Raw genomic sequence first — 24,487 nt, forward strand, 5'->3', positions numbered from 1 at the left:
AATAAAACAGACAGGCGTGCTAACCTAGCAGCTAGCTGAAGTACAAAGGAGAAATCCCTGTTAGAACACCCAGGTTCATGATAAAATACATGCATTTAAATGTGGTCCTTCTGGCTGGAAGTTGCACAAGATACTAAATTCTTCCCGAAAACAGAAAGCACAAACGAAGGTTGGGGAGGAGTCTCACTTTATGATCTTGCTCTCAAAATTGCTTAGCACTTCTCCATTTGCGGATACACTTGAGACAGTAGGTGTGGTTGCAGTTGGACAGGATCCCAAAGCGGCGCTCGCTGGGTTGGCTTTCTCATAGACACCTCCATGCAGATCCCACATACCATGTCCTTGCTGCGCTGCACAGCGAAAGAGAGCTCCATGTCCTTCTCATGGGCCTCAATGCAAGACTGGAGGGAGGAGAGACAAGAGGCAGTCAGCTGCTGCAGTCCTGAGAGACTCCACGGCAAAGTCGCCCACCCAGACTGTCTCCCGCCTGACCTGGAAGAAGGCTTTGTCAACAAGCCCAGGTCCAGGCAGCCACTGGAGGGTCTCAGATCACTACAGGCCCATAGGGCTCAGCTTCTGGGACCTGGAAAGGTTCCAATCCCCTCTACCTTAGACCCGGAGAGCTCTACACCTACAGTTCTCCCCATCAAAGACTCTACCAATTTCATTGATGGTTTCAGTTTCTGCATGGAAAATAGAAAGCCTTCATTTCAAATCTGTCCAGATACTGAACACTTTGGAGGTGGAGGCAGAAGAGGCAAGAGTTCTACAGGCTAGCCCATGCTACAATGAGACCTTGTCCAAAGAAAACAAAAGGTAGTTAGGTGTGGAGGTGCACACCTTTAGTCCCTTCACCCATGAAGCAGAGGCAGCAGATCTGAGTTTGAGACAGCTGGTCTACATTCCAAGTTACAGGACAGCCAGGGTTATGTAGGGACCCTGACTCAAAAACAAAAAGCAAACGACAAGAACAAAAAAAATGAACGGTACTAAAATAAATCTGGCCGGGCGTGTGTGAGCACGCCTTTAATCCCAGCACTCAGGAGGCAGGAGGCAGGCGGACTTCTGTGGTTCGAGGCCAGCCTGGGCTACCAAGTGAGTTCCAGGAAAGGTGCAAAGCTACACAGAGAAACCCTGTCTCGAAAAAAACTAAAAATAAATAAATTAAATAAATAAATAAATAAATAAATAAATAAATAAATAAATAAATCTGAACACGTACTGTGGTGACAATCACGCAGGGACATTATTCTGTATCCCTTTAAAGGAGGGTGGTCTCAGTGGTGACACTTGCAATCCAACATTCAGGAGGCAAAAGCAGGAAGAACCCCACAAATTTGAGTATAGCAACCTCATCTATGCAGTGAGCTCCATACAGGTCAGCAGGGCATACCAGAGACATTGCCCCTAAAAAATATCAAATTAAACACACACAGAAAACACTAAAACAACTTCACTGAGAAATTCACAACCATACAACTCACCCATTTAATATTACATTAAATAAGTTCTGGTACTTTCAGAGAAGTACAACATTATCATTTAATATGAAAGGTTTTTATTTGTTGTTGTTGTGTGTGTGTGTGTGTGTGTTGTGTGTGTGTGTGTGCGGGCACACGCGCCAATGACTGGAGTTACAGATGCTTGAGTCACAGATGTGGTTACTTAGTAATTAACTCAGGTACTCTCAAGAAGGCTGTCACCTCTCACTCATTATCATCAGAATGTGCTCATTATCCTTCACAATCCCATACTCCTAACAGCTACTCTATGTGGGCAACCATTATTCTGTGGTCTGCCAAAGCTGTGGCTCTAAGACTAGCTTGATTGACTTATCTATTTTCAAGTTCCCTGTTTATTTAACTGCTGAGTAATGTCTGTCTGAGTTCTTAGCACCTATTTTCTTTACCATCCCACTCTGAGGGCACTGGCCACACAAGCCTAGCAACCACACATAAAATGCCTCAGAACTGTCCTCTGACTTTTTCTACAAAGGGCTGTGGCCTGTGCAAGCACACATGAAATAAGAAAGTTGAGTGTAGGTCTGGAGAGAAGGCTTGGCATTTAGAGTACCAGGTGCTCCTTCAAGGACCTGGCTCAATTCTCAGAAACCACAAGGCAGCTCAATACTCTTGTTCCAGGGGATCTGACCCCTTCTGGCCTCTGTTTGCACTACATGCAGTGGCGAACACATACACACCAAAATGATAAAGCTCTGGGCATCGCCACGGCAATGTAAACAGGGCAGGACTACAAAGCTAGCCAGGTACTCAAAAGTGCTAAGCAGAATTATTAGTGACCCAGTGATTACACTTCAAAGGATAACCGACGCAGGCCAGCCTGATGTACAGCTTAGTAGAGCATCTACTGCCAGGCTTGACAAGATGAGTTCCACCCGGGTCCACTGGCAGGAGAAGAGAACCATCACTCAAGCTGTCTTTGACCTCTACACTGTGTGCTGTGACATGCACCCTTCCCACAAGAGTAAATTAATGTAAAAATAATTTTTAAAGACTATCTAAGATAAAGACACATGTTCACAAACTAGAAATGTTTCATAACACCATAGCAGCCACCTATACCAAAAAAAGTAAGTTAAAAAATATAATATTCATACCAAAAGAATGAAACCATCTAAATGTCCATCAAGTAATTTACAGAGAAGAACAGTCTTGGGGTTGGAGGATTACTCCGTCGGTGAGCAAACTGCTCGGTGTACATACAAGCATAGGCACATAGGTTTGTCTGGACTCTATGCACCTGAAAGCCAGGCACAGCAATGGGATCGGCACCCCGCACTGAGACATGGGATAGACAGATAGGCAATCCAATCGGTGAACTCCAGGCTGAGCGAGACCTGACTCAAAATTAAGGCAGAGAACAACAGAGGAAGGAAGACACCATTGTTAACCTCCGGCCTCCGTGGAAACACACCTACACGTAAACCTACAGTGTGGAATGGCCAGCACGAACCACAAAACGAGCTTACTGACCGATACACACGCCAACAGGAAAGCCCTGGGAAATCGTGCTTACTGACAGTCAACATACTGAGTGACTCGGCTACACAGGTCATCCAGGATTGGCAAACACCCAGGGAAACAAAAGAGCCATTGTTGCCAGGAGCTCAAGAAAGAAAAGTGGAGCAGAGGCTGACTCTAAGTGGGTATGAAGTTTCTCTGGGGATGAAAATGACCTTAGAATTGTGGTAATGACTGGAGAATGTTATGAATATACTAAAGAGCAATGAAATACCATTTCAAAGAATTATAACGTAAAAAAGGATGAAGAAACAAACACCACATCTTTAAAAAAACATAGTCTCAGGAAGTGTATTGCTATCGTCACTCTCCGACCCTCTTTCCTTGGCCTCGCACAATACGGGATGACAAGGGTACATCACTAAGCTGAGTGGGAAGCTGGACTTCTTTGACAAAACTCTACAAAACCCTGGGAGAACACATCGCCACTGATGGGCTCCTCACACTACAGTAACAGCTTCTTTGGGCACTTACTTTTATGTGTTTGTGACCTCTGGGCAGCATCCATTGGGTGCAGGACCTGCAGGCCAACATGTCACAGGAGTCTCCGTGGAGATACACACAGTTTTTCCCCATAGCGACACTCTCCACTGCAGCATAGGGGCAAAGCTGCTTCTCTGTCTCCACCGCAGCCGGCTCCTTCTCTGACTCTCCCATTGGTCACTGCAGCCCTGCAGGGGTACTTCAGTGCAGAAGGGGCAGCTGAAAATGTTTAAGATGGTAGTAAAGGTCCAATACATAAGGCACAAATATGAACTAAGGCAACAGAGAACCAATGAAAAAACAAAAAACAACAAAAAAAAACACTTCAATGAAACCATAGAGTCGGCCTCCTAAATATCACTTGCTTGCTTTCCCCTTGGTTTTTTGACACAGGTTGGTTTACAGTCCAGCTGGCTTATAACTTGCTATCTGCCTACTCCGAATATCTAGTGATGGAATTAACAGGCACGCACCCCATCTCCAGCTTCTCTCCCAAACCGCGCCGCCCTGGATCTGAATATCCAGGCTGGCCCTTGAACTCAGCAATCCTCAGCCTCTCCAAAGCTGGTGTGACAGGTGTGTGGCACCAAGCCCGGCTCTGCATGTGAATTTCTTGAGTGAAATTAATATAGTAAGTATTGTTAGTGGAATACAACAACAACAGTGAGAATCAGGAGTTCAAGGCCATCCTTCAGTACTTGAGGAATCTGAATAGCAGAGACCGTGTGTCAAAAAACCAAACCAAACAAAGGACTGGCAGTGGGCTGAGTGTGGTTAGTTTATGGTAAAGCGTTTGTCTAGCATGTGCAAGCCAGGTTTGATCCCAGCACCACCAGGAGCAGCGGGGGACAGCTATTCGGAGACACTTCAGTTTTTAACATGAATTCACTTTATTGGAGTTTAAAAAAATTTCTTTGACTTCATCTGTAAACCTTAAATAACCCACTCTAAGTGTTGACAGTCGGTTAAACTCAAACATAGAAACAGGAGAACTGAAACTGAGTTCACTGTGGCCTGTCATTTAGTCCTCTGACTGCATTTTACAGGGTCCTCACAATACTTACTACGGCCACAGTAGGCTGCCGGGGACAAACTCAATGGCATTCACCCAGTCCTCTGAACCTGCTCCTACAGTTGCCAAGTTTGGGTTTCTTGACTCAGCTTCGCCTGGATTCATTTCAGCGAGGATCCAACTCCCGAAGAGAGCTTGAGAAGCGGCAAGGGTGGTTTCGCACTCAGATCTGTAGCAGTCACTTCTTCCTGTTTCAGTGGCTTGCTGTGTTCATATCTGACACACACACAAAAGTATGCAGTTACTGGTCAGCTACACAGAGCCCTGGACTCTTCAAGTCAGTGTGAACACAAACATGACTGAGAAACACCTGAAAACTTGGTCAAGATTTAGTCTTATTTATATGTGTCTCTGACAAGTATGTGTGAGCATCCAGAGGCTCGAAGAGGCATTTAGATCCTAGGGCCAGAGTTAACAGGCAGTTGTGCACTGCCTAATGTGGGTGCTGGGATCCAAACTCAGGTCCTCTCTGTGTTTTTGTTTTGTTTTTTTTCCTGAGACAGGGTTTCTCTGTGTAGCTTTGCGCCTTTCCTGGAACTCGCTTTGGAGACCAGGCTGACCTTGAACTCACAGAGATCCACCTGCCTCTGCTCCCAAGTGCTGGATTAAGGCGTTGCCCACCACCGGCCGCCCAGGTCATCTCAAAAAACCAGCAGCCATTAACCGCTGAGCCAGCTCTCCAGCCCAGAATACTTTCAGACAGACAGTTTGGCTAGGTAACCCAGGCTAGCCTCCCGATCTTATGTAGCTCATCATGGCTTCGAATGAATCCTCCTGCCATCGCCCCTCAACACTGAGACTACAGGTATACAACATACCTGGCCTTGTCTTTTTTCAACACTGTAGTGCTGTGGATCGAACCCATGGCCTTTGTGCATCTAGGCAAGGACTGAGCTATGCCTTCAGCCAGATGTCTAATTTAAGTCTAGAGTGGAGCCATGACTATGTGACTAAAAGCCTCACTGTGATGTCATACTGCTGATCAAGCATGAGATCAAGACTTAGCAAACTTTACAAAGTCAAGCTAAAACTGGGTGTGGCACACACCTACAATGTCAGCTATCTTGGCAAGGAGTCCATGTTTGAGGCCAGCCTAGAAATTTGCTGAGACACTGAAACAAAACTTTGTTAATGATTAATTTTTTTATTTTATGCGCATTGGTATTTTGCCTGCATATATGTCTGCGTGAGATGTCGGATCTCAGAACTGGAGTCACAGACAGTTGTGAGCTGTCATGTGGGTGCCTAGCAGTTGAACCCAGGTCCTCTGGAAGAACAGTCCAGTGTTCTTAACCACTAAAGCATCTCTCCAGCCCCTCAAAACAAAATTTAATAAGAGGTACTTGCATCGTAATCCTAGCATTTGGTCAGCTAAGGCAGGAGGATTGCTGCAAATCTAAACCAACTTGGACTACAAATTATGTTAGAATAAACAAACAAAAGCGAAACATGTTCAAGCAAATTCATGCTTTTTCTCACAACCTAGCAGTAAACATAAGGACTTGGAACAGTGTCATCTACTGTGAAATCAGTATGGATGAAGGATGGTCTCTTTAAGAAAGAAACTGTTTGGAAATGGACACAAGTAAGCAGGGGGAGCAGCAGCGACTCTGCACTTCTTTGGAGGTCTCAAAAAATGGAGAAAAATCCAAATAAGCAAAACTAAAAAATCCTTGTCATGAGATTATATGTCAAGAATAACGAGAATGATCATGATACAAGACGGGCCCAGTGTGGTAAATCCAGGCACTTGGAGGCAAAGGCAGCGCATATCTGAGCTCAAGGTCAACCTGGTCCACAGAGCAAATTGTGTCAGACAGCCAAGACTGTCTCCAAAATAATTATAAAAAGACCTACATTATCAAATCTACCTAGTGAGACAGTTATTCCAATTATATGATATGCATAGACTATGCTTCTGAAGTGAAAAACGGAGCACATTACCAGGGAAGGATAAACCAGAGCAAGGAAAAAAGGCCAAGGCAGCAGCATGGCTCCATGGAACCAGGCACACAAACGGTACAAAGACATTCAGACAAGCACACAAGCCAGCCAAAGTAGACATAGTGTAACCTTGTCTCAAAGGAAAAAAAAAAAATTAGGGCTGGAGAGATGGCTCAGAGGTTAAGAGCACTGACTGTTCTTCCAGAGGTCCTGAGTTCAATTCCCAGCAACCACATGGTGCTCACAACCATCTCTGTAATGAGATCTGGTGCCCTCTTCTTGCCAGCATCATGCAATACATAATAATAATTATATATATAAATATAAAAACAAAAATAAAAAAATAATAAAGAATGCAGCAGCTGTTTGTGTGTGTGTGAAGGTGTCTTTGAAGACACATAGACTGACACACTATATATATAGTCCTCTACCCATATCGAAGTAAGAATGGCTTTGAACTTTTCCACACAACACCCCAAGACCAGGTTAGCCCACAAACTCACAGAGATCTGCCTGGCTCTGCCTCCGCTGAGTATTGAAATTAAGGCGTGAGCCACCATACCTGGTGGTTTTATATTTTATTTTGGTTTTGTTTTTGGTGACTTATCAATAGTTCTGCTTTCCTGGAACACACTGTGTAGACCAGGCTGGCCTCAAACTTAAGAGATCTTATTCGCCTGCCTCTGCCTCCAGAATGCTGGATTAAAGGTGTGTGCTACTCTGCCCAGCTCAACACATATCACTTAACAAAATATAAGTTGCATAAAATTAAAAATTGTAGTCACCCAAGATAAAGTTGCACTGGGAACACTGCTGTTTCAATGGTTTATGTGGTATCTACGGCTGGTTTTGCCATAAAAACCATGTGCCTTTGAGTCACCAAAAACTGTACACTCCATCCTGTAGAGAAAGTTTGCCAATACAGCCTATGAAGTTTTCTTACATCTACTAGAATCAAGAGCCACAGACAAGAAACTGTTATTACAGGTACTAATTTATAACAGGATGTCACAAAATTGCTGATTCTTTTGGTATGGTGTCCTAAGTGATGAAATAATGCTGAGAAAACAACTGAGTATGAAGCTTTCTTTCATATTCTGTATCAATATAGTATAACTTCCTATATAAAAGAACTTCAATGTGGACTGGCAAGATGGCTCAGTGGATAGAGGTGCCTGCTACCAACCATGATGACTTGAGTTCAATTCCTGGGACCCATGTGATGGAAGGAGTTTATTCTTCTATAAAGTTTCTAAGTTATTTGTCCTGCTCGCCACGTGAGTAGAGTACTTCACCTTAGCCATACCGTTCCCTCATTCTGTCCCATGCTCCACTCTCCACAGCTCTCTGTTATCCTCAATATCCCACCCCCTCCCCAAGTCACTGTGGGCCATAACTCTCAATCAACTAGAACTTCTTCCGACCGGAAGCCTTGTCTATGACATCTACAGAAACTGCCCTTTCATCCCAGAGGATGATATCCTGACAAACACCTCCTCTCCTCCTCCTTTTAGCACCGTAACAACAAAACAACTAACCATTAGGCTCAGATGTCAAGGGATCCATTTCTGACCCCTTATAGTTCGTTATGGGGGAGGGACTTACTTTTTGCCCAATCCTTACAAATACAGGTAAGCATTTGAACCTAATAGCTGACTGACTGACTCTCTCTCTCTCTCCTCTCTCTCTCTCTTCTCTCTCTCTGTGTGTGTGTGTGTGTGTGTGTGTGTGTGTGTGTGTGTGTTTGTGTGTGCACGCGCGCGCCTGTCTGTCTGGGCACATCTATATGTGGCTGTGATACTCACTACAAGTGTTACATAGACAGACAGATACCATCATTCTAATCATTCTATCTCTCTATCCATCCATCTATCCACCCATCCATCCATCTATATGTAGCTGTGATACTTACAGGTCTTATCTAGTGTGGTATGTAGGTATGTATGTATGTAATCTCTCTCTGTCTCTCTCTCTCTCCTCCATCCACTCGTACATGGCCATGGCTACAAGTCTTACCTAGTGTGGGGATTTCAAGCATATCCAAGACTCTTCTCCAAAAGTGGAGCCCACTATCTCTTCCCTTCAAGGTAGCTGGACTTCTTTTGTCCAGACATTTGTCAAAGTTGACAGTGTGGAACTCCTGAGACTGGGTCATAAAGGCACTGTAGCTTTCGCTGAACCTCTTTGACTGCTAGCACTGGAGAAAGCTGTCTGCAAGCTTTAAGGACATGACAGCAGCCCTAAGAAAGGCCCACTGGCAAGGAACCAATGTCTCTGTGAGGAGCCATATCACAAGTGACTCCCCATCTGTCTAGTCAGTACATAGATGACTGTCACCCTGGCCAAAGTCCTAAAATTCTCTGAACTAGAACCACTCTGATTGACTCCAGAGACGGCAATAAATGCTCGCTGTCTTAACTTGCTACATTTGAGTTATTAACTTAACAGCAGACAATAAATAATACACGTAGACATCTTCTGACCTGGGAAGATCTGCCTTATTCAATTTCTACATAGAACCCACTACTGCTAACAGATCAGGTACCAGGATTATGACAGCAATACCATGCCTACCTACTGGCAGGGATTGCTTAGTAACAAATCCCTGTTGGTGTGCAAATACTTTAGAGGTATTCCAGGAAGCGTTTTCCCTAGAGCACTCCTCCCTAAGCTTAGGGTGTTTCCTGCGCTGAAGCTATTAAATAGTTTTAGACAAATGGGTGAGTGTGAGGTGCTGGGTGTCAGCCCCAGACCTTAACAGGAAGGGGTAGGTAAGGACTAATGCACCCACTCTAATGCCTCACTCATCTCACCCATACTCCACACTAGGAGAGGACAACCACATAAAACTAACTCAGGACAAACTTCACACCAACCTTTGCCTTGTTTCCCCCATTGTCTGAGACAGGGTACACTACAGTCCTAGTTGGCTGGAAACTTAAGACCAGGCTTGCCTCAAACTCACAAGACATCGGTTTGGGTTTCATTTTTGGTTTATTTGTTTGTTTGAGAGTTTGGCCATGACAACTGGCCATGACAATCATTGTGTTAGCTTCCTAATTCTTGAGATTAATAGGCACAGACCAACACATACAAATTCACCTTCACCACACTTCCCTAGATTGATTTCTGTTAGTGTATTAACATTCCTAGGAACTATTATTTCTCTTCTTCAGCAGGACCTGGGACTGAATCTGGAACTTTGACATTCTAGGCAAGTATATTACCGAAAGGCAGCCTCAGACTCGCTATCCTCCAACTTCAGTCTCCAGGAGTGGGGTTTATAGGCATGGCCTACCACAGTTCTTTTCAAAGTATTTTAGAGTACTATGTATAATGCTACTAGAATTATATATATACACAAAGCTACTAGAATTATATATTTTCATTTCTTCCTCAGCCCACCTTGAACAAGAGCCAGTTTATAAACAAATCCTTACCTGCAGCGGTCTCCATAAACACAGTACCCTCTTTGAAAATACTTGCACGCTATACCATATGGACTGTCAGAGAGGTCATGAGAGTATCGACAGTTATCTCCTTCCTTACAAACCCCATGCATAAAATATCTGTAAGACAAAGAACCAAAACACTAGATTAGATAAAAGACTAAAGAACTCTCAAAGGATTCATTACCACCACATTCTCCTTGTATGTTCACAACTATCGAACAAACACATGAAATCAGTCTAGGCCGGGTAGCCAGGAAGACCCATTTGGGTCTGCAGTAGACAGCGCAGGGATCAAGATGCCTGCCCCAAAAGAAAGATGTATGCTTACACAGGATTCCTTTTTTGGGGGGTTGGGGTAGGGGATGAGTTAGGGCCTCGTACACACAAACACTCTATCACTGACTGAACTGTCTCCCCAGCCTCCCCCAACTTACAGATTTTAAACATTTATCTTGTTCCCTGAAGGTCAACTCTGACCACTGTCCTCAGTTTACAGCCCTAGAGGGTTAGCTGCGTATTTTCCACTAACTTCAGCTCCTAGCCATGATTATCTGCACAGCACATCAAAGATAAAGAAACCACACAGACAAGAAAGTGTCGGGCTACCATATATTTGACTTTGTCAAGGAAACAATTTGAATTCTTTAAAACATGAAAACAAGCAAAATTAGGCCAGCAACTTTAAGAGATTACAGGCAGGCATAATTAGCAGTTTCTAGATACCAACAAACAGCAGCACCATCACCTGAGCATTTGCTAGACATCTGAACCAAGAGCCTACCAGCCCTACCTAGTCCTGCACTGTAGATGAGGATGTGCAAAGGGATATTTGTAGGGCCCGCCTTCCATCTGCACACTGCGTCTGCCACAGTCCATTTTCCTATTCCCTTCATCTCTGAGCAGGCATGCCAGAGGAAGACAGTGACTTTCTTGGGTGTCAATGTGGCTGGCCTCACAGGACTCTGCTATACCCGTGGCCACAGCTATGTGGAGAGCGTGGAGAGAAGAGCAGTGGAGACAAGTTCAACACATCCCACACCCCACTGAGTTGAACGTTACAGGGTATACAGAAGAGCCGAATGCAGCTCAGTGTTAGAGTGTGAGCTTAGTATGTATAAGGCTTGTGATCCCCACAACAAAATAAAACGAAGGAAAAACTGCCTAGGATTCAAATGTGTCTGAGTCTACACAGATTACCTGCAAATGCAGAAGAGAAGAGAAGAAAAAGCATCCACATCTTGTTGGAAACTGTTTCAGTTACCAAGATCCTACACCCTAGAATAGCAGGCTATAATAAAGCCTAAGAACTCAGTAGGGCCAGGCACAGTGGCGCACGCCTTTAATCCCAGCACTTAGGAGTTAGAGGCAGGTGGATCTCTGAGTTCAAGGCCAGCCTGGTCTACAGAGAGTTCTAGGACAGCCAGGGACTGAGAAACCCTGTCTCAAAAAAACAAAACAAACAAACAAAATGAGCAAAAGAGAACTCAGTAGGAAGTAAAACTAGCTTCATTTTCAATGGTCTCATCTAACCTGACCTAATTCAGGTGTAATTAGTCAACTATAGTGTTATTTTCTGCAAGCTTTAAAGGCCCTGAACTCTGTAGAACTCCCTTCTTTTTTTTTTTTTTTTTTTTTTTTTTTTTTTTTTTGGTTTTTCGAGACAGGGTTTCTCTGCGTAGCTTTGCGCCTTTCCTGGAGCTCACTTGGTAGCCCAGGCTGGCCTCGAACTCACAGAGATCCTCCTGGCTCTGCCTCCCGAGTGCTGGGATTAAAGGCGTGTGCCACCACCGCCCAGCTGTAGAACTCCCTTTTAAAAAACTATTTATTAAAAGTATTTATCCCTGGGCGGTGGTGGCACATGCCTTTAATCCCAGCACTCGGAAGGCAGAGGCAGGTAGATCTCTGTAAATTCAAGGCTAGGCCTGGTCTACAAAGCGAGTTCCAGGAAAGACACAAAGCTACACAGAGAAACCCTGTCTCAAAAAACAACAAAAAAAAAAAAAAAGTATTTATAATGATGCTAGAAACAAAGCTGGATGTGTTGGCTCCTATTTGTAATCCCATGAGGCTGAAGCGGGAAAACTGCTGAGTCTCAGCTCCCGTGAGTGTTTAGTTTATATAATTACATGCCTTTTCTGAGTGACGCTAGCATTCTGTAATACTAACCATAACCACAATTATAGAGCCAGGTGAGGGGGTGCATGTCTTTAATCCAGCAGAGGCAGCTAGATGTGTCTCTGTGAATTTGAGGCCAGCCTGGTCTATATTAGTGAGTTTCAGGTCAGCCAGAACTCAAAAAGGAATTATAAATAGCCACACAGTGAAATCCATTTTTTGTGAATCTCAGACATAATGAGATGGTACAACCTGTAACAGACAAAAGGCAATGTACTTCCAAGAATTTCCTCCCAAAACCAAAGATGGAAGTACTTTTGCCAGTGTGGTGGTACAAGCCCACAATCCCAGCACTGAGGAGGTGGATGCAGGCATTCATGGATGGCCTGGGTATATGAGGAGATACTTCCTCAAAAACCAGAACAGGGAGTGGGGAAAAGATAATGTGGTACCAAGACTTATGGCATCAGTTTGATACCAGGGATGGACATGGGGCACATGACTCTTGTAAATTGCCCTCTGACCCCCCCCCACACACACACACAAAGTCTGTGGGTGTATGTATCCCAGCCAGCAGAGGGTTTAATCTAGCATGCACAAAGTTCTGGGTTCAAGGCCTAGAAAGATTTCCACACAACCAAAAACTGGGCAGGTTGGTGTACTCTGTGCAATTCCAACAGCAGGTAGGTGGAAGCCAAAGTTCAAAGTCATCCTTGGGTACCTACAGAGTATAGAGTAAGGCTGGGCTTCATGCATGAGACTTTGTTTAAAAAAAGAAAACGTAAGCGTACACCTCTTTATTTTAGACGGGAAAACAAGGGGTTGGAGATGGCTCAGCTGTTAAGAGCACAAACTATTACTACTCTTGCAGAAAGAAGACCTGAGCTGAATCCCCAGGCCAAGTCAGGTGGCTCACAACTGTCAGCATTACAGCTCCAGAGACCCTGCAGGTACCTACACTCACGTGCACATACCCAAACTGACAATTAAGATAAATCCTAAAAACTAAAACCAAATGGTTATAAGGTGCTTGACTGCATGTAAAGCCGAGTTCAATTCCCAGCACAGGAAAAGGAAAAAAAAAAAAAAAAGAATGAACCAAACCCGGTTCCTCCGCAAGAGCATCCATACCCTAAACCTAGTTAGTCATCTCTCCACCCTTCCCGATACTTTTTTTTCTTTCTTCTTGAGACATGATCTCACTATGTATACTGAGATCTGCCTGCTTTGGCCTCCTGAAAGCTGACATTGACAGTGTACATCTAGCTCCGTAACCACATTCACATGGATGGACGGACACACACACAAAATAGAGATAAATCTTGCCATTATGGTCTACACAGTGACTTCCAGGTCAGCCAAGGCTATGGTGAGACTCAGTCTCAAAAAGCCAATAAATAAATATTAACTGTCTTCGAGCCGGGTGGTGGCAGAGGCAGATCTCTGAGTTCGAGGCCAGCCTGGTCTACAAGGCAGGTAACAGCAAGGACTGACTTCACAGCCTCTCTCTAGGAGATGAAAGCCTGCCTGTTGGTGGCAGCACAACACAGCAGAACAGTTTCTCAGCAGAGGTACTTGTTTCTTAGGCAACACAAACAAAACACACGGAGATTTCAGGAGCATTAATAGTAGCTAATGAGAAAGCGAAACTGAGCAATTAAAAACAAACTCTGAAGCCAGGCGGTGGAGATACATGCCTTTAATCCAGCACTTGGGAGGCAGAACCAGGCTGTGAGTTTGAGGCCAGCCTGGGCTACAGAGTGAGATCCAGGACAGGCACCAAAACTACATGGAGAAAGAAACCCTGTCTCTAAAAAACAAACAACAACAACAACAACAAAAATGAACCCTGAGCTGGGCAAGGAGGTCTATGCCTTTAATCCTGACTGGGACTCGGAGGCAGGAGGATCTGTGAATTAGAGGCAAGCCTGGACTAAATGGAGGAAGAGTTCCAGCCAGCCAGAGCTACACAGTTAAGGTCCTATCTCAAAACAAAGAGAATATCACTGGGCTAGGGAGTTGGCTTAGTAGTTAAGAGCACTGGCTGCTTTTGCAGGGCTCAGGTTAGACTGCCAGCTCCCAGGGTGGCTCACAACCATCTGTAACTCCAGTTCCAGTGGCTCTTAAGCCCTCTGCTGGCCTCAGTGGTCACCAGGCATACACATGGTACAGAGACATACATTCAGGAAACACTCATACACTAAAATCATCTTTCAAAAATTAAAAAATAGTGGCTGGAGAGACGGCTCATTCATTAAAAGCACTAGCTGCTTTTCCAGTGGTCCCAAGTTCAATTCTTAGCACTCACATGGTGGATCACAATCAGTCTATAACTGCAGTCCAATGGGATCCCAGGCCCTTTTCTGGCATGCAGCTGTACATGCAGACAAAACACCCATATACATGAAGTACATAAATAAATCTTAAAAACAAAACAAACATTCTTATCTAAGCAACTCACTTTAAAGAGGACTACGCCTTAGGTATAAAAAATACCCTTCCTTTGGGTGCAGAGATGGCTCAGTGGTTAAAAGCCCAAAGGGCTGTTGCAGAGTTGGTTCCCAACACTCACCTGAGGCAGCTCATTGTAACTCCAGTTCAAGGGGGAACCTGACACCTTCAAGGGCACTAGTATTCATATACAGATACCCACACATGCCACACATTCTCTCAGAAAACAGGTGCAGCCAACAAGCATACTGAAATATTTACAGTAAGGTACATCTCTGCAGTGAACTCACAATGCACACTCAGTTTATTTGCTGAAAGTCTGAATAAGGTAGTCCCAGAAAAGATAAGCATGTTCTAATAGATCCGCTCCTTTTAGCAACTTCAAGTGTACTTTAAAAAAAATTCAGAGTGGGGCTGGAGAGATGGCTCAGTGGTTAGGAGCACCAACTGCTCTTCCAGAGGTCCTGAGTTCAATTTCCAACAACCACATGGTGGCTCACAGCCATCTGCAATGAGATATGGTGCCCTCTTCTGGCTTACAGGGACACATGCAGGCAGAACACTGTATACATAATAAATAAAATAAATCTCTAAAAAAAAAAATTCAGAGTGGATGCAGGAATGTTTGTAGGTAAACAATTTCTACATTTAAGATTTTGTTTATTTTTATTTTATGTGTGTGGGTATTCTGCCTGCATGCTGTATCTGCATTGTATGCCAGCAGTACCCACAGGGCCAGAAGAGGGCGTCGAATCCTCTGGAACTGAGTTACAGTCGTTGTTAGCCACCCTGTGGGTGCTGAAAAGCAGACCTAGATCCTCTGTAAGAGAAGCAAGGAAGTGCTCTAACCACTGAACCGTCTCTCCAGCCCCGTGCACTTTTTTTTAAATAAAGGCAGAAATATATATATATATAAATATATAGTCATACAAAAGTTCTAGTTTTTAACTGTATCAACAGCAACTGTGGCGTGATAGCTATGTAGGACACCGAGGAAAACCCTGCAGGTAAGATAAAACAGAACTCTGCTTCTCTCAAAGCTCAAAGTCTAAAACAAAGATTTCATAGCTGTCACTCCTCTGTTCAAAGGAGAAAGACTTTAAGAGAGGTCATGATGGCAACTAGAACAGAAAACAATGTCAAAGCACTTAGGCCTAAAGCATAGCGAATAACCTGTGGTTTCTAGTGGGCTGCTCAAGACATCACCCTGCCTCAACCTACTCACTAGCCGGGGAACAGATGTGTGCAACCATGAAGGGCTGGCTCTACATGCCACCGCGAGAGATCTTACAAATTTCCAGATGACTAGTCTAAGCAAAAGCTATGGAGAAGACACTTCTTTGATACTAACTAGCCCTCAAAAGACAGAGGCAGGAGGATCTCTGGGAGTTCAAGGCCATGTACATGAGTGCTATGTAGTGAGATCCTGAATTCCTGATGCTTTACCTTCAGCTCCCAAACACTATTATACGCGTGGGCCATCATGTAAAACTTTTAAGCTTGGCAGGCGGTGGTGGCACACACCTTTAATCCCAGCACTCGGGAGGCAGATGCAGGCGGATCTTTGTGAGTTCGAGGCCAACCTGGCCTACAGAACGAAATCCAGGAAAGGCACAAAGCTACACAGAGAAACCCTGTCTCGAAAACAAAAACAACTTCAAGCTTGTCTCTTGTTTTGTTTTTAATTTCTTGTATGTGTGTACATGGTAGCAGATGTGCCACAGTGCATGTGTAGAGGTTGGAAGACAAGTTTTTCTTCCATCTTGTGGGTTCTGGGGAATCACAGCAAGCACCCTTGCTACCCAAGTTAAGCCATCTTGCTGATCCTAAGCCTGTATCCTTTTTAAGCTTTTCACATTGTTTTCTCAAAAAGTTTACCTCAGCTGGGCAGTGGTGGCACAGGCAGGCAGATCTCTGAGTCTGGGGCCAGTCTGATCTACAGAATGAATTCCAAAGATACAGAGAAACCATCTTAGAAAAATGAAAACTTCATCTATATTATTTTCTGCGACTGAACCTCCCCATGTACCCTAGGGCAGGCATATAAATTGTCCCATTTGCCAGGCTAGTCTAGAATTCAATTTTCATCTGTCTTAGCCTCCCCAAGCCAGGAGGATACTTCAAGAGGAATTTGTCATTTGTACGCAAGGCTAGGGGAGGAATCCAGATGTTTTCCACCTTATTGTTTTGAGATAGGTATTCTTGTGAAAGCTCCACCTCAACTCTCCTCCCCCATCTCACTCTCTCTCTAAACTCTGCCTCATCTCACAAAGCCGCCAAACACAGCTCCTCCCCCAGAGATGTTCAAGACCACTCCCACAGGGTATTACTGCCCCCTAGAAGACACGTGGGTTTTTTGGGTCTCTTCCCTCTCTGGGGCCCGGAAAATCCTGCGGGAGCATTTTACCCATTAAACTTGAGCTTTTTCTTAATTCAGTTTGATTTGGTCTGATTTGGATTACTGAGCTGGTGAAGAGCCTTTTCAACAGGGTCTTCCACTAAACCTAGAGTTCACAGCGAGGGCTTTCACAAAGGTGCTGAGGATCAAAATGCAGAACCTCACGCCTGAGCCATCTCTCCAACTCCAAAGAAACTATCTCATTAGACATAAACAACTGCTCCAGGAGCACAGAAAACTCCACCAACTCAATGAGTCTTAGGGAGCTGGGCTTGGCCCATGCTTGTAATCCAGCACTTAAAATCAAGGTCATTGCCTGGTACTGGTAGCACATGCCTTAATCCAAGTACTCCGGAGGTAGAGTCAAGCAGATCTCTAAATATGAGGCCCGCCTGGTTCCAGGTCAGCCAGGGATAGACAGAGAAGCCCTATCTCAAAAACAAACAAAAATCAAGGTCATCCCTGGTCGAATAGGGAGTTCAAGGTCACCATGTGCTGAGTAAGACTCATTTTTGTTTTTAAAGACCCTAAACTAGACATGGTGGTGCAGGCCTTTAATCTCAGCACCGGGGAAGTAGAGGCAGTTAGAACATTCCAGGACAGCCAGGGTTACACAGAGAAACCCTGTCTCAAAAAATAAAAAATTTAAATTTTAAAAAGACTAAAAAATTTAAATTAAGAAGACCCTAAATGTAGGCTGTAGGAAACAGTCTGGAGGGGAACTAGAAAAGAGGAAACAGATAAAAGTAAAAGGGAAGCAGGGAGCCATGCTTGTAATCAATCTCAACCCAGGAGATAGAAGCAGAAGGATCACGGTGGAGTCCCAAGCCATTCTGAGCTACTTAGCTTCAGCATCACATACCCACACACGCCTCAAAAGGATAAAGGAGGGTGGCCAGACGCCCTTGCTGATAAAAGTGATGGCTGAATTTGATTCCTGGAACCCACAGTGAAAGTGAAAGACACTAAAAGTGTCCCCTCTGACCTGCACTGTGGCCCAGGGGACAGCCACCCACAGACATATCATACACACAGATGATTATAAGAAAAAGGAAAATGTTGAAACTTTGCATAGAATTGTAAAGTTAGGTCTATTGCAGGTATTTGACAGGATAAAGATGATAATGGGTATTCAGAACTATGGTAGATGAAAGAAAAAAAAATCAAGGTATTTAAAATTTCCTATCAGACGCGGTGGTAACTTGTTATCACAGCACTGGGAGGCCAGAGGCTGGAAGACGGAAGTTCAAGGCCAGCGTGATTACATTTCTAGTACAACCGGGGCTGCAAAGCTGGAACTTGCCTCAAATTAAGACCGAAGGATAGAAATCCTTCCGTTTTGGAGTTAATACCGACAGCAAGTTCTTCAATAGAAATCGTCTTTTGCATTTGCGTATAAACTGTCCTTGTCGGGTGAAAAGTGTTTTTTGTTTTTTTGGTTTTCTCTTTGGATTTTTTTTAAACCTTAGGAAGGCTTACAATCTTTCCTGATGGCTAAATCAATATAGTCGGGTGTGGTATCATCACACGCCTGCAATCCCCGCACTAGGGAGAGGCTGAGGCAAAAGGATTGCCGAAAATTCTAAGGCAGTCAGGACTATATATAGGTCAACGGGCTACACAGCAAGGCTGTCTCAATAAAACACCCTCGTCCCAATCCCTAATACAACAAATACCCTCCATCATTTATAGCTGGTTAAAAATTTTTACATGCGTATTGTATAACCGCCACCCGATCATTCATTTTTTCGAATAATTCCGTCTCGCTTACCAAACCAGAACCAAACCTCTCTCCTAGGATCTCCTTTCTCGCAAAGAGGAACGCCGCTCAAAGGGACAGTAATAATAATGGCAGTTCATAAAATCGAGGGCGGAGGAGGCTAACGCCGACTCCGAACGCTCGGTTCGGAGACAAAGCTCGGAACCGCCAGCCACCGACTACATACAAAGGAATACAAAAGCGGCTGCTCCCGGCGGGGCGGGGGTGCGCGGCGCCGAGGGCAGAAAAGACGTTACAAACGGATGGCCGGGCGCGGAGGCCCGGGGCCGGCTGAGCTCGCCGGGACCTCGGAGGGTCTCAGGGCGCCGGAGGGTCGTTGGAGCCCGACTCGCAGCGGCGAGCTCGCGCCGCCTCCCGGACCTGTGGCGATGGAGGCCGGGGCGGGGACGCCGGTCCTCACAGCACGCACCGGAGCGCCGCCGGGCGAGGGGAGGTGGCGGCACTGCCCCGCAGTCCGAGCCCCGCGGTCCACAACCCGCCGCGATGCCGCGGACGGCCTCTGCGGGGGCTGACGTCGCGATGCTCCGCCGGCGACCGCTGCAGGGACCCCGCGACGCCCGCCTCCGCCTCCGCCTCAGCCCCGCAGCCCCCGCCCTCCGCCGCGCCACGCAACGTCCTACCTGCAGGTGACCTGTTTCGTCCAGCCGCCGCCGCTGCCGTCGCTGCCGCCGCCCCCGCCGCCCACCCCCGGGGACAGGGCAGCGACTGTGGGGATAGGGGTGAGGGAGGCCGCTGCCACCGCCGCCGCTGCCGCTCCTGCTCCTGATGTTGTGGCTGTTGTTCCGGGAGCCGCAGCCTCCGCCATTACTGTTTATCCCACACAGCAATGGCCCCGGAACTTCCGGGATCACATAGTTCCGGTCCGGCTGAGAAGGAGAAGACAGCGAAGGGAGGGGAGGGGAGGGAGGCTGTGGAGTCCGAGCGCCTCTCGGTCCCCGCGCCGCGTCTCCGCGTCTGCGGGCGCTCCGGCCTGGGGAACTGCGGGCGCCGCCGGGCGCCCGCGGCCCTCCCCCCGGCGATGCTGATTGGTGAGCCCTCAGGCTCCGCCCTTAAGGGGCGGGGCCGCGCGCTCTGGACAGGTGTGCTGGGATGCTCCGGATCCTAGCCATCAAAGGACCACAACAAACAAGAGCCTACCTCAAGGCGGTGGCTGGGAAGAAGAAGAAGGTGCGGGGAAGGCCTGGCTGTGTGTCTGCTCTTTCCCTACTATGAAACGGATACCTATTGTGTTGGAATCTGTTTTCTCCTCTCTCGGGAGGACAGTAGCCCCTCTCTCACGGAGACTGTCCGAATCCATGTTGTTGGAGGTGCCAGGCAGGCATTGGTGGCAGACATCTGTAATCCTGGCACTCTGAAGGCTTAGGCAGCAAAATCGCTGCAAGTTCGAGGCCAACCCCACGCTACATAGACCCTGTCAAAATAATAATAGTAATAACGTAATTAAGTAAATAATGAATTATGTGATGCATCCTATGTTTGTAATACCAGTGTTTGGGAAGCTAAAGGAAAAGGATCACAGGTTTGAGACCAACCTGGGCTACTCTGCAAGAATCTGTCAATAAGCATATAGCCTTCAAGGGCATGTCCCCAAAAACTGGTTCCCTGTAACCAAACCCGTTCTCCCAAAGTTTCCACCACTCTCTAAAAGCCCATCAAGTTATGAATTCACCAACAGATTAGTGCACTGATGAAGTCAGTACTGTCATGATCCAATGATTTCTCCAAAACTGTCATGACCAATACTACATTTCATGAACTTTTTTGAGGAGCATTTTATCTCCAAAGCGCTCTCTCTCTCTTTCTTTCTCTCTCTCTCTCTCTCTCTCTCTCTCTCTCTCTCTCTCTCTCTCTCTCCCAGACTGGACTTGAATGAACAGAAATCTGCCTCCTGAATACTGAGATTAAAAGCCTTCGCCACTGCCCCCCCCCAATTTTTTAATCTATAAGGTTTTGTTGCACAGTTGTTGGAGAGGTAGCAGAAAAGTTAGCAACAAATTCAATGGAAAAGCTCTTGTCATTGTGGTCATTCCAGGCACTAGTAGATGGACACAGGGACAGGACATTGCTCTCTGAGGTGTTGGTGTCAACACTTTGTATGCTGGAGTCTCCCACAGCTGAGCCGTAACCAAGCATCGTCAAAAGCTGATTCATGGTACTCTGAGTGGGCACAGGCTTCTGGAGGCCTCTTTTGCAGCAGCTGCAGAAGGCAGGAAAGGCTGTTTCATAGGAGGAGACTGGGGTTCATGGAATATTTACAAAATGAGGCCAGCATAAACCCCTCAAGGCAGAGCCCTGCTTCTACCTCCCTACCATCAGTCTCTGAGGGCACCTAGTGAACGTGGTGTCAGCAGCCAGGAGATCACTGTGAGAAGGAAGATGTATTCCAAAGCATCAAAGTTTGACAAGGACAGGAATGGACCTTCCAAACACGGGAAAGTACCAATGACCAGGGCATGGGAAGCCCACAGTCACTTTTGAATACAGGAACCCCCTTTTATTTTATTTTTTAATCAATTCGGAAGTTTATTAGACACAGGGAAAAAAGATATCTCAAAGTCAATTCTTGTGAAGTTCCTAGTAAAATAATACAGTTGAACAGAAAATCACTCTACTTTAGGTCTAAGAGATGTATTTTTTCCTTCTTCAGATGACAGATGGATGTAGCTGAATACAGGAACGAGTGTACTTGTCCCAAAAGTACAACATAAATACAGAAGTGATGGACTGGAAGCAGCCAGCTTTGGGCCTGGGGAATCTTTTGTGTAGAATCATCACATCCTCCAATCCCAGCAGAGGTGATGCAGCCTGTGCTTCTGGTTCTGCAACTCACATTTTTTTCTCTGTCCGGCTGTAATCTCCCATGCGGCTTTGCTGAGAAAGGGCCCTGAGGAACCCACATGGATGCCAATAGGGGTAGGATGCTGCACGCTGATACTTGACAGTAGTGGGTTCCAAAGGAGCAGACGTGGACAGACAGCAAGTTATCTCCTTTATTTTTTTAAATTCTGTATGTGTTCTTTTTTTTAAAAAAAAAAAATGTATCCATTTAAAGGATACGCCATGATTCAATTATTTTATAAAGGGGTCATTATTAATAATAAATTCATCATCTTACAAGTGTTTTTGTGTATGGTAAGAAGCTAAACTCTAATCTTTTAGAAAATTTCTAATAAATACTATGCTATTTGTTATACAGCTTATTTAGTAGTTTAGATGTCTAAACTTATCTGTCCTATCTAACAACAGTAACTTTGTACCCTTTTTGCTGGGATTTCCCCACTTCCTGTCCTCCACTCATGGCAACACTGTTGCCTTGTTTCATTTTTTTCAATCCCATAACCCTTTGCCTTCCCTAGAAGTCTGAAGGCAATGTAGGTTCATAAAGCACCTTCTGGAGCCATTTTTTAGGCCAGGGTTCTGACTCGAGCCCAGTGTCTGCTCAAACTGCCAGTCTGGTTGGAAGTACCTGCGTGAATGTGCGCCAGAAGCATTTCTGTCAGTATTAAGAAAGCATGCGCTCCTCGGTCTCTCAAGGGCTGCGGTGATAGGCCTGTGCCACAACACCCATTATTTTTTTCCTGTTTGGCTGTTTAAGGTTTTGGTAGTGATGGTGGTTTCTGCATTTGTTGAAGTCAGAAGAGGGCATCAGATCCTGGGAATGGAGTTACAGATGGCTGTAAGATACCATGTGGGTGATAGAAACTGAACCCAGGTCCTCTCCAAGAAGAGCAATTGTTCTTAACCCGTGAGCCATCTCTCCACTGGCCCCAATCCAGTTCTATTTAGTATCTGCACATTGTATATGTGTAGAAAGATAGACAGAACGTATGCATGACTGTGAGGATGATGCCGTCCAAGACATGCACTGAATGCAGACGTTGCAGCACTTCATGTGGACTTCACCCACTGTGTTCCATGAGCAAAAGAACAGATACAGAGTGCAGAGATGACAAAATCATCGTCATGTATTGATTTCTTCCGAAGAATGAACCAGTCTGCTGACTGAGAAGCTAAGAGCCTGGTAGGGGAGCCGTATCTGCAAGCGAAGCATTAGATCTGGGGACTGGCAATTTGAGAGACAGCTGCTGGGTACTGTGGGGGTTCACAGAGCAGCCTGAACCTGGACTGGTGGGGATTGAGGATGTCAGCACAGGCACAGACTGACTTTTAAAGAAGCTGGAGGTGGCGGCGTGGGCCCTTGCCACGACAGCAGGTGAACAGACAGTGTAGGACCCAGGAGAGTGTGGGAGGGAACCAGAGACAGCCCTGCAGAATAGAAAGCCCTCTGCCAGCAGGAGCAAGCTGCAGCCAGCTGCTGCTAGGACTTGGTCCTGCAGACCCTGGGGACCCCAGCAGGGCTTCATCCTCCCTTCTAACTGGGATATTCCCAGGTCCCATGCAAGGTTTCAACACCCAAACTCTTTTGAAAAATAAATCAACCCTGAGAGAAATCAACACGTTCTGACCAGCTATTTATCAGACAACTTGGCACCTGCCTCCCAGTCTCTAGCCAACTGGTATCTGAGGCTCCATATCTGTAAAGGCCACATGTAGGTCACATGACCTCCAGATTCCCATGCTCTCATCTTTGTTGCCCCTTTCTGTTTCCTTTCTGCTTTTTGAGATTTATTTAATTTTATTATGTGTATTTTGCCTGCATGTACGTCTGTGCAGCCCATGCATGTCTGGTGTCCATGGAGGTCAGAAGAGGACATCAGATTCCCGAGAACTGGAGTTACAGATGGTTATGAGTCACCATGCGGGTGCTGGGAACCAAACCTAGGTCCTTCCTCTACAAGAACAAGTACTCTAGCCACTGAGTCACTCTACAGCCCTTCCCTTGCTTTCTATCAGTTTCTCTCTCTAGTGTTCATAACCACAGGCCTTCACATACACTGGGTACATGTTGACTCCTGCACCACACACACACACACACACACACACACACACACACACAAACACACACACACACACACACACACACACACACACACACACACACACACCGCCCCCACTCCATCCTTATCCCTATAGCCCCTTCTCAGCCTACAGCTCACACACGCGCTGTCCCTCCTACAGCTGTTGTGGGTCATAAAGTCCCACCCTACTTTATGAAAGCTTACAGACTTTCTGTATAGACTCGGTCAGTTCAGGGACTCCAGAGATGACTCATTGCTTAAGAGTACTTGCTGCTCTTCCTAAGAACAGGAATTCAGTTCCCAGCACCCACATCTAGCTGCCAACAATCACCTAGACTCTCCAGCTCCAGGGGATCCCATGCTCTTTTTAGCCTCCACACTCATGTGCACTCACGCGCGCACATGCACACACACACACACACACACACACACACACACACACACAAACAAACAAAAACCCCACCATATTAATTAAAAAATAAATCTTTTTTTTAATTGGCCAACTTAAGCTGGGCGGTGGTGGTACATGCCTTTAATCCCAGCACTCCAGAGGCAGAAGCAAGCAGATCTCTGAGTTCCAGGCCAGCCTGGTCTACAGAGAAACCTTGTCTTTAAAAACAAATAAAATAAAATGAAATGAAATGAAATTGACCAATCTGAGTGGGACATAGCAGATCATACCTTTAATCCCAGCACTTGGGAAGTAGAAGCCAGTAGATCTCTGTGAGTTAGGGTCAGTCTGGTAGTAGAGACACTACTTTCAATGCTGCATTTGAGATATAAATAAATACAGTTGAGTTCGGTGTTAGTCAGGTTTTCAATGAAGTAATAA

General features: G+C 45.7%; 1 pseudogene; it reads right to left on the bottom strand.

Annotated features, from left to right (window-relative positions):
* Positions 1 to 183: 183 nt before the first annotated feature.
* LOC114701548 lies at positions 184 to 19,731 on the bottom strand (annotated as a pseudogene).
* Positions 19,732 to 24,487: the final 4,756 nt, after the last annotated feature.

The sequence above is a fragment of the Peromyscus leucopus genome, chromosome 3 (genome assembly GCF_004664715.2).
Source record: "Peromyscus leucopus breed LL Stock chromosome 3, UCI_PerLeu_2.1, whole genome shotgun sequence".
In the NCBI taxonomy this organism is placed as follows: domain Eukaryota; kingdom Metazoa; phylum Chordata; class Mammalia; order Rodentia; family Cricetidae; genus Peromyscus; species Peromyscus leucopus.